General features: G+C 46.8%; 1 protein-coding gene across 2 annotated transcripts in view; it reads left to right on the top strand.

The window, feature by feature from the left end:
• The window catches only part of LOC119456237 (dermonecrotic toxin SPH), a 59,454-nt gene that overhangs the window by 6,996 nt on the left and 38,261 nt on the right, over positions 1-14,197 (top strand). The window contains exon 1 of one of the 2 annotated variants that reach the window (XM_037717885.2): positions 5,646-5,967. The exons of the other annotated variant lie outside the window; for it this stretch is intronic. The gene's annotated coding sequence lies outside the window, so the exon portion shown is untranslated. Of the gene's footprint in view, positions 1-5,645; positions 5,968-14,197 lie in introns of those variants that run through there. 2 annotated transcript variants of the gene reach the window in all.

Below are 14,197 nucleotides of genomic sequence, written 5' to 3' on the forward strand. Positions count from 1 at the left end.
CTCTGGCGATTCAGTAGTTTACTGACCATCCTGCGCACTCGGGTAAAACTTGATCATTTTTTCGAGTTACCGCTCCCATAATAAACTGTGTGGAAATTGGATTAGATCCCATTATCCTCCCATATAATTCGTTTTCATTTCAAAGTACCAAACTATCATAGTTGTTGCAAGGAAGCTCTAAATTGGTTCTAAATTGCGATAAACATTAGGAATGCGCTTTAACATCTGCTAAAGCTACAAAGAACAAGGCTCACAACGGACAACAGTGACTGACGCTGCAGACAGTTATTGACAAGCCATTAGCATTAACCGCAAGGAAGCGATCACGCTACCGACAGTTTTGTCGGTGCTACGAGACACTATAATGGTGTGTAGTAAACGCTGTTTCGGAGAGGCCCGGGCCTGATAGGATTTCGGGCAAACCCTTCCATTTTTAATATTTCTGCACCACCTATAGAGATCTCATAAAAATCTTCTCAAGCCCGATTTGTACGCGAGAAGCTGCTTTTCAGAAAACGTATCGGACTTAATTTCAAGGCTGTGCTTCCGGGACCGGCATTCACAAAGCTTCCCTCACGTAAATAGTGATTGTGATGGACCATCGCTGTAGGAAACGGCTGGTTATCTTACCGATTTCTATCCTGAGTGGCATGTGCCGAGACGCCGGTGAATTCGGAAACCATTTTACGTATAAGTTATGTGAATACGTCCCCAATCTTTTTCGTAAGTACGGGAAATACTTCAGAATAGCGCAATTGTGCCAGCTCACTACGAGTGATCGATCACCCTCCGCACCTCTACACCCCACCACCGCAATTCCCGCCCCGCTCTCGCTAACGATACTATTTGTAAAAACGTATAATTTACCACGTTTGGTCAATCATAATTGATAGCTAGACGTGCTGATCATCGCATGAACACTTTAGCATATTGAACGCCGCGCTTAATCGGCGAGTTGCATTGGTCCGGTTAAGCCATGTCGAGTACAAACTAACTAGGGTAGAGGATTGGGTGCGTAGGTTATTCATGGCGAAACAAGCAAAGCGCGGAAGACGAGGGTACAGACAATAGGATATACATGGCGCTGGCTTAGCGTCGTGTGTGTCTTTCGTTTTGTGCCCCCACCTACCACACCGTGGTCGTTTTGCTAATTAAAACGTCGCATACATAGCCAGGGTGCCAGTATGCGTCGATCAGTGCATCAACATAACGGCTGATCAGCGGAAATGTGCACAAGGGACCTACTTATCTTTCTTTTACATAAATTTCATACACTGCAGGTTTACGAACGTTCCTAATGAAAAAGGTCAGACAATGCAGTAGTCTTTGGTGATATTAATTCCTTGAGCAACAGTGTGGTTCCGCCTTTAAAGCTTCTCGGTGTGTTGAAATACACTTCCTGCGACCGGTTCTTCTCCCAACAGAGTCAGGATATTCTTGACGGCTCAGCGAAATCCTCTCTTCTCGCAAAGGTTGAGCTCTGACACGCGCTCAAACACGGACAGGTCTCGCGACACGTAAGGTCGTGGCCTCTTTGAGCGGCGTTAAGATTACCGTGCACGCTTCCTTCGTCTTTCTCTCTCTCTCTCCCCCTCCCCTCCTTCCTTTTGTTTCTACGTGAGCTGAGCTCCCATGGCCGTGAAATCCGACGTGCGAAAATCAGCACGAGAAGCAGGACCACACCTCTAGCTGACAGCGGCCGAACGCCAAGTAACAAAGACGATACGAAAGCAGAGAAGCATGTAAAGAGTAACGCTGGCAGTCACGTCGCTGACTCGATAACGATTCCTCGTTCCCTCTCTTGTTTATTGCCGCTGTTTCTATTCTCATCGATCCTACACTAGATGCCTCAGTGTGAGCTCTTTTTGACTCGGTGTTGCTTGAAGTTCGACAAGGAGGCGTTATACGTTTCGACGGTGGTGGCCCTGATCTTGTACAGATCGTCACAGCGCACGCGCGGTGAGGCGGATGGGGAAGTACATCGTGTGTTATTTTCGCGTCCCGCTTTACGCTCGCCCGACACGAGAGCGAGGCAGGTAGATCACAGCACTGCAGGGCTCAGTCTGTCAAAGAACGTTATTGAAAGGTCCTGCGAGTTTGTGGGACGGGCAGAAAGGTCCCACCTAGGTGACGGTTCTTGAGTTGGTCGATCAAAATTGTCACGAGTTGCCCTTCGGCCATAAAGCGCCCTTTGGGTCGCAATAGAACACATGGAGCAACACTGGATTAGTTTAGTCTGCTGAAGCATTCTTAAAAAAAATCACACTGAAACTCTTCTGGGAGTTGTCTAAGTATGCGTAGGCATCGTGCCACTCGCTCATCACCACGCAGCCCGGTATCATTATCAACGTTATGAAACATGATCCGACCAGTATAAACCCTTATCAACCCTCATCGGTCGTTATCAACCTTATCGAACACCAACCGACCCTTATCGACTCTTATCGATCCTTATCAACCTGGATGTCCAGCGAAGCTGTTGCAAAACCACCACTGAGAATTGCTGAGAAGGGTGTGCAATGCTTTATTGATGGTTCGGATGCTTCTATTGAGCTTGTTCTTTATTGAAACGTATGCTGTTCTGTGTTTTGCACGTGGGTGATTTCAATGAATGTATGCGCTGTTCGCTTCACTTTGTTGAGCGCTTGTAGCCTCTGCCTTACGCGGGTATGAACCAATGCATTTTTTGCTCGATTACGGGGGTATGAGCCATTTTTAGGGGGAGGGGGGGGGGGGTGAGTCACTGGATTCGTCTTACGTGACGGACGGGCAGGTTTCCTCGTTGGGTAAGCATAGAAAGGCTTGCGCATTTAAAACTGTAGTTTAATTCACTTGGAACCAAATTAGGGCCGGACTTTCCTTCTTTATTTCCAGTACTTCAGCAAAACGCTACGAATTTAACTATATACTTACTCGTATTTGGCAGTTCTGGTCCATAATTTCCCAGGTTGAGTTATTCGCTTCCTTTGTAATGAAATCAGGTCCTTAATTACAGATAAAAAATTGGCTGGACTAGCATAGATGCAGTCAAAGTTCATCACGATACCGCGAACTGGCGCGCTAACTCTAAAGCGGCATCGGCACCACTTTTTTTTTACCCTTTTTGCGGCTTTTCTGGCTTTCCAAGCCTCCTCTAATTGATGAGTATTCCTATTAAACATCCCTTTAGGGAAAGATAATTAATCTGAATCTGATGGGCGCCATACCCGTGAAGCACGTCCTTCAACAAGTGTGGCACTGAATATTTATTCTTTGATATAATTGCGACCACCATTCTTAGCCCACTTCCCCTCCCTTTGACGCGTTGCTGCTGTCTGCTGTTTAGCCCCTGAAACGTCACTCTCGCTCGCGATTCAATAGCGATAATGCGATTAGGGTTGTTAGTCTACTTCCCTAACTTTGGCGTGCTTCTGCTGTCTTCTTATCTAACCCATGAAATGTCGCTTAAACTCAAGAAACAATTGCAATGTTACCCAATACAGAAACGCAACAGCTGCAGGTTGCCCCAGTTCTGACGTCAATCAAGACTATATATATATATATATATATATATATATATATATATATATATATATATATATATATATATATATAACTTAGTCATACTTAACCATCCACAGACCCCTCATCTGTGCAATTGGTAAGCGAAACCAAGCAACATTGTAAGTAAAGGCGTCTTCAGCTATACCGTGTATCACTACATTGCTTGAATGATAATCGCATTAACGTCGACAGTCGTCATAAAATGGGCTGTGCCGGAATTTTTTCTTTGTTTTATATTTCGCAGTTTCGCGTGAAATCTGTTCTATGCATGCAGTCGGATCCGCGCTTGTGTGTTGTTGTCCCTTGTTCTCGCAAAAGATAACAGTGCATTAGCCAGCGCCGATATGGACCTTTTCTTTCCTCCGCCTGTGTCTGGTTCTGCTGTCTCCGCCAATACGCATCTATATACCGATTCGCACGAATGTCACCGGTTGTGGAAGCCAGTTGCTTTCGGCGTTCCTCCAACGATTCCTTCAGCCATATTAGCTCGTCTATTACAGACCACTTTCAGGTTTTAAAGGAAACACAACGGTACTGATATTATCACTAATGTTGCAGCATCACTACTACTGTAGCGATGTTGACTAGAAAACTTAGCGCAAAAAATTAGACACAGACACAGACGAGGCCGAACGTGTCATCATCGTCTGTTAGCCCACGTATGTTCCTTGTGCCTGTGTCGAGCTTTTTTGCGCTGTCTTCGAGTCAACATGATAGACCAACTAGCCCAACAGTCAGTCCTTCCGTAGTGATGTTATCATAATAGTGGTGATGTTATCCCTACAGCACGACAGCAGTTACGTTATCAGTAGTTGAGCTCTACGCCTTGGGGCGTAGATAAACTTGGCCTCTTTAGTGACTGCCCTATGTGTGCGTACTACGAGTTGCAGTAGCTGAAAATTGCACTCCGAGTGCCGGAACCGTCCGGATGATAAGTTTCATAGCTGCCGTTATAACCATGTTCTCGTCTTAGCACAAACAACACACTCAATTGAGGTCAAATTTGTAGTGCGTGGCTTCTCCATCCTCGTTATCGTCACCGAAAGCCAAGCAGAAGCCTGTGACACAGAACACACCTGGACATCGTCCTACGTCGCTGATAGCGCTATTATAACAAAGGTGGGGCAAGATTCGGGAGGAATTTATAGGAGGGCACCTTAGTTCTAGCGGCTGCGTCTTGCCATCCTGCATGTGGCCATCCTCACGACGACTTTTTCTGCTGCTTTAGCGTGAACAGTAAAAAAAAAAGAAAGAAAGAAAGAAATACGTTTATGAGCATCCTGAATTGGTACCGACCATACGCACAACTACCTCTTGATGCCCCAGCGTTTGTTTAGAAGCTGACTTGAATTTTAGTTTTTAATTTATTTTCATATATTTCCACGCAGCATCAAGTCCTGCAACGGGCTTTATAATTATAAGGTGATGCTGACATCTCGTACAAGCATCCAATTGTCTCATACTCGCTCCAACAAACTCAAGCACGGGCTTCACTTCAGTAGCGACAGTTACCTACGACGAACCGAATAAAACGAGGTGGCGTACGGAAACAAGACCTGAGTGGTATCACACGTATCAATAAGTCCTTCTGCTCTATGTACACGCGGAAGACGCAGCTCAGCTCCCATCTAATAATCATCGGGAAGCGTTCTCGTATCGTCGTCGCTGAGCGTAGTCCTTAAGTGTTTCGTGCGCACAGCATGCAGGAGCAGTGTGATACGTAACGGACGCAGATTTTCGCAGGAACCCTCGCCCAAGCGGCCTCTCGCTGTCCGACTAGCCTGCTAAGAATGCCGAAGAAGGTGCCGCCGCCGCTTCCGATGGGACAGGTTCGCCGAAAATACAAGGGGTGAAGCCAACGGGCGCTTCCACCACCGCAGAGCAAGCAAGGAAGGAAGGAAGGACGATCAACTACGGATGGGGGGAGGGCAGCCGATGAAGCCGTTGTTTGTCGGCCATGCCACGGTGGGGGGATGGGAGTGGGCCGAGGAGGAAGATGAGGAAGAGGGCTGTGGCGGGGGGAGGAGGAGGAGGACGTGCGGCCGTGCGGCCACGGAGGAGGCGGCGGTGGCCTTGGCCGGCCCGTCTGGAGCGGCAGAAAGAGCATCGCCACCGTCCAACAACACGGAGGATACTATCTCTCGCTCGGGGCAAGGGACCTGCCGCGACGGTCCGCATCGAATCGGCCGCAGCGTGTGCCGGCGTTGCCCGCTAACATTTCCGTCGCCCGCCGACCGTAGTCCATCGTCCTTAACCCCTACACCGGAACTTGGCGGCCGTGGCTGGCCACGACACCGCGTGGGGTTCGTCTTTAGTGCCTTCGAGTGTTTCTTCAACCCTCCTGCAGCCTTTGCTACTGCCGCTGGTTGTGGGTGCTGGCGAGTCACGACGGCCGTCTACTCGCCCCCGGAGGCGTGAAGACACGTACGTATAAAGCGCATTTGCACGCTCTGCTCCCGGTCGCCCTACCTTAATTTTGCTACGGGGATTTAGCGCTGAGTAAAACGTAGTCCGTTCCGGAAGCCGAGATGTTGCAGGCGCTTTTGATAGCACGCGTGATTCTGACCGGGTGTTAAGCATTCGATCGTGCTTCGATTGGCGCTCGGAAGCTTGACTAAGACTGAAACATACGAATGGCGCACCACATGAACAAAAAAAAAAGGAACAAGAAATTTAAGCAAGTCTTATTTAGCAGTGCCAAAAGACACGCTGAAATTTATCGTGAAATGAATGTATAGAAATAGTAAGAAGGCGCGGGTGAGATGACAGCTGGAGCCGTTGAAGCGCGTCTCCAGGCTACAGCAACACGAAATGTGGACGCGTTACGGAAATGATGCGCAAGATCCATATCTGACGACCAGTTGTAACGCTGCTTCAATTTTCTGTTAATGCAAAGCAAAGTGCTGCGAAGATGTTGACACCGACGCTCGCTGTAATCGAACGTTCCGGACGTGAAGCTCTCTATGTACTGGCGTCGCGAGTTCGTCTATCAATGCGTCGTTTCTGCCAACCATGTACGCTACTGCTCTTTCTTTTAATTGACCGCGCTGACCCTAATACATCTGGGGCAGCATCCGGCTACCGCTTCTGGTCTTTCTGCCGTTCCCAAAGTTGTCGTCGTCGCCGGCGAACGATTTGATATTCACTCGCCCATTTAGCCACGTTTTCTTTTTTTCTTTTTTCTTTTCTCTCTGACACTCTTCTCTCTCCTCCATCTTACCGGCGGCGGTACAAACACAAGCCGCGTAATCCTTTCCTGCAAGGCACGGGAACGGCGTCAGTGAACCTGCTGCGAACGTGTTCCTTGTGTCCGAACGTGAACGGCATTCGATAGCTGCACGAAAATACGATGCAGCCGTGACCTATACTCGGAAGTATTTCTCATAAAGTAACAAGGCGAGCTAATTAGCTGCTACAATACGCGAAATACGTGAAATTTTCCCACTCAGACGTGAAGCTTGCGTGGCGGTACTGCAGTACCGTTAAATGTGTCGGAGCTACCGTACCACCACAATCTGAACTGTAAGTAAGGCCGAATAAATTGAGAACGCGCCTTTGTGTTTCCCGTAATTTCAGGGCTATGGCTCGCTTAACGAGCGGCCGCTAAGCAGTGCTGATGCTTGTCGTCCCAAGATAATCATATCTAAAAGTGATTCATACTTATCTGACTCGTTCTTCAAATAAGGTTGATGATATACCTGCGCCATCCCTTACAAACTAAGAGTCTAGAATCTAGGCTCTTCGTTCTAGACTCTTGGGAATATAGACTTTAGATTATCAGCCGAAATTGACTGGAGTGCAACATGTGTAGCCGGAATTAGAGAGCGTACTGTCGCCTTAGTAGGCACAGGAAATGGAACACGACGCATAACATTGTCACTTGTCTATTTTATTTGCAATATTTAATGTATTCAGTCCATACTGTGCTTCAACTCATGCTGGTGCTGTGTTTGGCCTCATGTTACCATTCCCGAAAGTTGTGTGTTTTAGGCTGAAATTTGCCCGCGAAATGAACCTGCATGCTAGCTGTGGTAGAGGACAGGAATACAAATATCGAGTAACAGGAACGGAAGAGCAGGATGGTTGCTCTTGTCCGCTCTGTTTCTTGAGTTCCGTGCCTCAGCGCGTAACTTTTATCCACTAAAATTGAAAAGTCCATGTCCCATGTCGTAAATATCCGTTTTCATAATGTGCATCTTCTGGTATAATTCTTGGAGCTCCAGCAGAGCGCATTTAACCAGCATATTCTACCACCAATCGAGTGTGTTACCTGTTGTTGGTTGTGTTCAGACCAGAATAACGGAAGAAAGTCAGCTGAGCTCTCGGAAAAGAAAAAAAAAAGCCCTGGCATCGGAGTCACATAAGAGGCAAGCTGTTGTGGATACGATTACTTCACGGTCCGAAGGAAGCTCCACAGTTTCGTAGTCGGAACATCGCTAAAGTTCACCCTGTACTGCGGCATTGCTTTACTCGTCCTTTTAGTAGTGCTCCTGTTTAGAAATTATTTTAGAGGATGCCTTTTAAATGTTTATAGGCAGCGTACAGCAGCCTTGTTCTCAATGCTTCGGATTGGTTTTTAGTGCGGCATGATAGTTAATGCGGTACTGAAGTACTTTATGGAAAAGTACATGAGGACATAGCAAGTGAATAAGCGTTTTATATGGGTCTATAAAGCTCTGTGCTTTCCAGCTACTTTCCCACGATAGCTATATTATGCGTCAGTTTAACCTTTAATATATGCGAAAACATGTGGGGAGTGTGGTGCTCCAGAAAGACGCATGTGAGAAGAATGGTGATTCCTCTCGTCGCCTTATAGAATGGCACACCACAGTGAGACTTTACCTACGCAATATATGCACCGAAGCAGCAACAATTTCTGTGCCTTTTGATGAGCGTCAGACAAAATTTCATCATACTAGACATCATACAGCAGTGGAATAGCGCGAAACTGCATGAATGTTCATTAAACGTATAACGCACGAACTTATTCACACTGTCTCTTGGTCAAAGTGCGTTCACAAAAATCGCCATAGTTTTCATGAGAAGAACGGCACAATATGTCGGCAAGTACGGGGCGCACGCAGTTGCTGGCATATTGCAGAAAAAAAGTCGAAACCCGTGAGCTTCGCATTTGTTAATCCCTCAGCAACGCCTAACTAAAGCAAAAACTTCAAGACCTAGCTGTGCGCGCATGCAGATATGAATACACTGCCGCCAAGTGTAACGACAACCTCGTGTTTTTTTTATTATTATTATTTTGTTTTTTAAAGCACGGGGTATGTGCATTTCGGGAATGCGAAACCCTCTCCATTTTTTTTTTTCTCCAGAGAGTAGGTGCGGGCATGGCCCGCGTGTTGCAGCTCATATTGAGCGCGATAGTACATTATAGCAAAAGACACCAACGCCCGTCCTTCTTGGCTGGTGAATCTTATATGAACACCAGTCCGGTCATGTGCCCCTGGCTGTAAACGTTTTCAACGCGTTGGCTGCGACGGCATTTAGTCTGACTTCTTGTTTTAACGAATTGCGTGTCCCTAAAGCTTTTGCCGTTGAGTGTAGATTTGCAGAGCCGAAGCCTCTTTTCCTTAAAGGCATGGCTCACAGAGGTTTTCATCGCCAACACACTTCGTTGAACGTATCCGGCTGCTTACTGCAAGCGTTACCGGTATACGTTTCGAACCCACAAGCTATACCCGATGAGTGGAATATGCCACATTGGCGGTGCTTTGGTCCCCTTCAGCTTGTGTCAAGCAGCCCGAGCTGATGATAGGCCATGACGCGGCAACGGGGGGCAACCTTTGGAGCGCGGGCCGCCGTCACGATCGAGTCATTGTTCGGAGTCGCAGCGCGTGGACTACTTTCAGCGCGGCAGCAACATCGTGATCCCTCCCCGAGTGGCAACACGGCACATAGACGGGGACGCGCGTCGCAAGTGTAGCAGGAAGAGGCAGCTTCCACCGGAGGTGGCAGGAAAGGCCGACCCGTGCCTGCCACACCGCACAAAATCAGAGCGCGGGCGAGCACGACGACCGCATTGGCGGCGGGACACCGTTCGCATACTGCACGATGGGGCGGGAGAGGAGGAGAGATATGAAAGAGAGGAGAGAGAGGAAGTACTTGACTTCATCCTTCGTATTGCGCTGCACGCGCTGCACAGCCTGCTCAAATTTCAAGGTTACGTATGAGCAAACTAGAACGAGGGACAAGTACACAGTCAAACGAGAAAGCGGGACTAGTTGTTTGCTTGTACTGTAGGATATCTGTCGGCGCCAAATCTAGACGTGGCTAAGATGCACTAAACGCCGAACTTCAGTCATAGTTTTCGCCTATATTAGAGCACAAACGACACAAGGACAATCCAACAGGTACTGTTGTCAAACTTACATTTTTCCCTTTCACAATGCAACAGACACTGTCAAAGCGCTCACTTCATAGCATTCGTTTATTTTCATATATATATTTGACGCTTCTGAATATGAGCAAGTGTTGGAAGTGAATGCTTTATCTGTCACCTTTGTGCGCTAATAGGCTAAAATGGAATACCAACAAGCCAAAACTTACATTCTTTCAGCTATGTAGTATAGTCCTTCAGGCAATGAGAGAAAGACGTGTCTTGCCAGTATTCTCCTTGACATCCACTTATTGCCTCCTTCCTTCGCTGTTCTTTCTAGAATTCAATTTCACTGCTTCTTAATTAGCAATAATTGGCAAGGCGATGAACATTACTGAAGTTTTCTTGGAAGTTTCTAAGCATCGATTGCAATGAGCAGAGAAAGAACTTAAGTGCCTTCACATGGAGTGACAAAGTCACACCTGTTTATTACTGCTTCAAGAATCAAGACGCGAAACTCAATGTTATTATATACGTTATCTTTTTGATCCTTTCCCCTTAATAATAGGCTAGAAGAGAGTCTCAAAGAATAACCTATAAAAGCAAAGAAATCGCGAGAACCAAGTTAAGATGTACAAGTAATAATTAAACTGCCACTGATGTACTTTCAACACTATAGGATCTATTTCATAACGAATAAGCTTTACTCAAGCCCATGAAAGCTTTTCGTGCCGACAGAAAATTAAATAAATTGGGGATTTTTATGTGCCAAAACTCCGATGTGACTCTGAGGCACGCCGTTGTGGGGCCCTATGGATTAATTTTGACCGCCTGGGTTTTTTAACGTGCACTTAATCTAAGTACAGGATTTTTTTTTTTCATTGCGCCTCCATCGAAATGCGGCCACTGCGCTACCGCGGCGTATATATCGACAGAAGAAAACCATTAGGACAATGAAGCGACTGTATTGCACTGTGTTCTTAGCAAGAACTCGCACAGTGAACTGAAGTAGCGTGCGTGCCACAGTAGCAGCGAAAGTGATCCGGCAGAAAGCTCTGACAAAAATTCTGAAAAAAAAAAGAAAGAGAACCTTTCAGGGGACAGAATATCAACGCAAAAGTAGGTAGTAGATCTGAGAAGATAAGTGCGGGGTAAACAAGGAAACGGTGTCTAGACAAACAAGAAGCTTTCATTTCTTCTCGGGCGACCCTCGCAATAATAAAAGCAAAGCAAAGTGCTAGAGAGAACAACACAACAACAAGGAGAAGAAAAAAAAATCCGGAAAAGAAAGACATGTTCACTACATTCCGCTTTCTGAGCACGTATACACTGCGCCTACAGCGCACGGGTGCATAATTTAGCGAAGTTCACTTTTGCAGTGCTATCCTTTGCTTATCTAGAACACGTTTCTCTAACCGTACAATAGATCTTCGCCCAACCGAACAGCATCCGTTACCAGTAAGAGCGACTGAAAGAAATGCCGAAATAGAACTTGCGCGTGTTCTTATCGCGAAACGCACTTAAAATTGCGGGAGCCTCTCACAATTTGGCAGTTTCAAACGCCTCCTTTTCTGTAAACGTATATAGAAGAAAAGCCATTTCTAGTGACAGGCGCAGGAGGCAGGATACAGTTACAGTTTGCAGTTAAATGGCAAGAGGCGACTAGCGCATACCTTTAACGCGCCTTGAGTGCGATAGAACTGATTCACTGTGCGAACGTGAGGACTGCTGTCGTGTAACACTAAGTTCAAGTAGACCAGGGTCAGTGAACTGAACTGGGCTTCATTTTTTTCTCTCTCTCTCTCTCTGGCGAAGAGGTTCGGCTCTCTTGCTGTGCGGGCGCCAAACAGGCGAACGTAAAAAATACAATAGTCGCTGTTTCGTGCCTTTACTCCCGATATATATGCTTCTTGATGAAAAGTGTGTCTTTTATTTATTTTTAGATACTTCTGATGACCTTTTTCATTTACACAAGCATGCCATCTCGCAATGCGGTATAAGCAAAACTTGACCGTAGATACGAACATTTGTTATTATATGCTGAATGTTATAATATCCTGTGTTTATCAAGCCGTCAGCCGTATGTAACTTCGACCACAGCAGGTTCATAGATGCTCTCATGCGTTGGCAATAGAATGGTACGACAGGAACTGGGTCGATGAAAACACCACGATCGAGTCATCAGCTTGAGTATTCTGCTTTACACTCACCGACGAGGATTAACTGAAGCAGCGATGACCACACCGCCACGATATACTGTGTACCGATATGGTGCAAATGCTACATGTTTGTTGCGCATGGAGCGTGCTCTCTAGACGTCAAAATATGTGTAAATGCCTGAGTAATATATATATATAAATAAAGTCGCCACGTGAAAGGGAGGCTGCTGTCAGGGAAGCAGCAAAGTAGGCTGCAATTTGTGTACCGTGTGTAGTTTCAAGAAAGAGCTGCCGCCCTTGTGAACGGCAAAACGGGATACTGCAGAAGCAGCAAAGAAGGAGTAGGAACAAACGTTTAGTCATAGAAAAAAAATTGGCACTATCGACCGAAGGGCGAAGAATTGACAGCTATAGCAAGGTTTAGGGCCGCGCTTGGACTTCTCGGATGGTATACGCGGGCGCGACGCAGCTCAGCAAACAGCTCCCCCGCAGCTCTGACAACGCTAGCGTCAAGAGTTATTGCAGTAACTCAAGTCGACAGGTCTTGGCAACCGTTTTGGAGACTCTGTGCGAACCTTCAAATGTACGCGAACCTGTGCTCTCTCTCTATCTATCTTTCTATCTCCTCTCTCTCTCTTTTCTCCCTTTACCCCTTTCCCCCGTGCAGGGTAGCAAACCGGACGTACGTGTGGTAACCTGCCTGCCTTTCCGCTCTTTTATTTTTGAAATGCGAAGCATTTCTTGGCGAACCTTTGCTACTTTGACGGTATCTAGCTATCTATCTAGCCGCCTACGTCCTGGTGCTCTCATGGTCAAACTTCGTTAACTTCATAGGTACCAAAATTCCCATAGTATGACAAGAGTGTATGACGAACAATAATGATAGGTCATGACATGAATGTCATGACATGCGTGTCATGCAGGTCATGAAACTGCCGCCTACGTCTTGGTGCTCTCATGGTCTTTTCGTTAACTTAGTAAAAAATTTAATTATGGGGTTTTACGTGCCAAAAGCACGATCTGATTATGAGGCACGCCGTAGTGGAGGACTGCGGAATAATTTGGACCAACTGGGGTTCTTTACTGTGCACCTAAATCTAAGTACACGGGTGTTTTCGCATTTAGCCCCCATCGAAATGCGGCCGCCGTGGCCGCGATTTCGTTAACTTGGTAGGCTCCCCCGCACACTGCTTCGCATAACATCGATTCCGACAGAGCGTGGGATCTGTCCGGCTTTTTTTCTTCCTTTTTTTTTGTTTCTCTCCTTGCCTCTGGCGTGAAGAGGAGCGTCGAGGAACAGCGGATTTCTTTAAAAGCGCGATACAGGACAAAGAAAAGAGGCACAGGACAGAGCGCTGACTTGCAACCAAATGATTTATGTTCGAAAGCGGCATATACAAGCATGAAGAAGGTTACACAAAAAGGAAGAAAAATATCAGCAAATAAACCATTTATTTGTAGGTCAGCGCTGTGTCCAGCGCCTCTTTTCTTCCTCCTGTGTCCCGGTGTTCAAAAAATCGACCATTTGTCAAGATGTACCAACCAGCCCAAATCATCATTTTGTTAACAGTAACAATGGTTCCCGTTAAAAAAAGATCGTGCAGAACTCAGCATACATCGCGTGCCAAGCAACCCTCACTTTTCCGATACTACTATTATTCGAGCTTGTAGAGCGACAGAACGGGAGGAGGCATGCATTCTTGCGAGACAGCGAGCTTCTGTCAATCTCCAACCAATACGAAATGTGTTGCCCAACATTAGCGTTCTTGATTCTCCCAGCGGCCCTATATATAGTTCAAGTGCACCGGCAATGGAATCAACAAGACCACCGTACAATGATGATTGAATACCGCGCTGCTGCCATGTTAGGGTCTTCACCTTGAAACCGGCTTCCGGGCACGAAACAAATGCGTGCGCGTCCGAATGCACGCGGGGCTACCCGGAAGCAGCGGAGCGGCATCTCCCTCCTCCTCCTCGTTCCGCATATAAAACCGGCGCTGCAGATTGCTCCGCCAATTGCAGGCGGGTACAATTACGTGTGTGTGTGCCGCAGAAAGAGGTAATAATGGTGCCCGTGTAGATTTATCAGCATTTTGCACAAGCTGACAGAGTTCTTTGTTTATGAGGGGGCGTGTTTATACTTCGGGAGACTATAGCAGGTCGC

The sequence above is a fragment of the Dermacentor silvarum genome, chromosome 6 (genome assembly GCF_013339745.2).
Source record: "Dermacentor silvarum isolate Dsil-2018 chromosome 6, BIME_Dsil_1.4, whole genome shotgun sequence".
NCBI lineage: Eukaryota > Metazoa > Arthropoda > Arachnida > Ixodida > Ixodidae > Dermacentor > Dermacentor silvarum.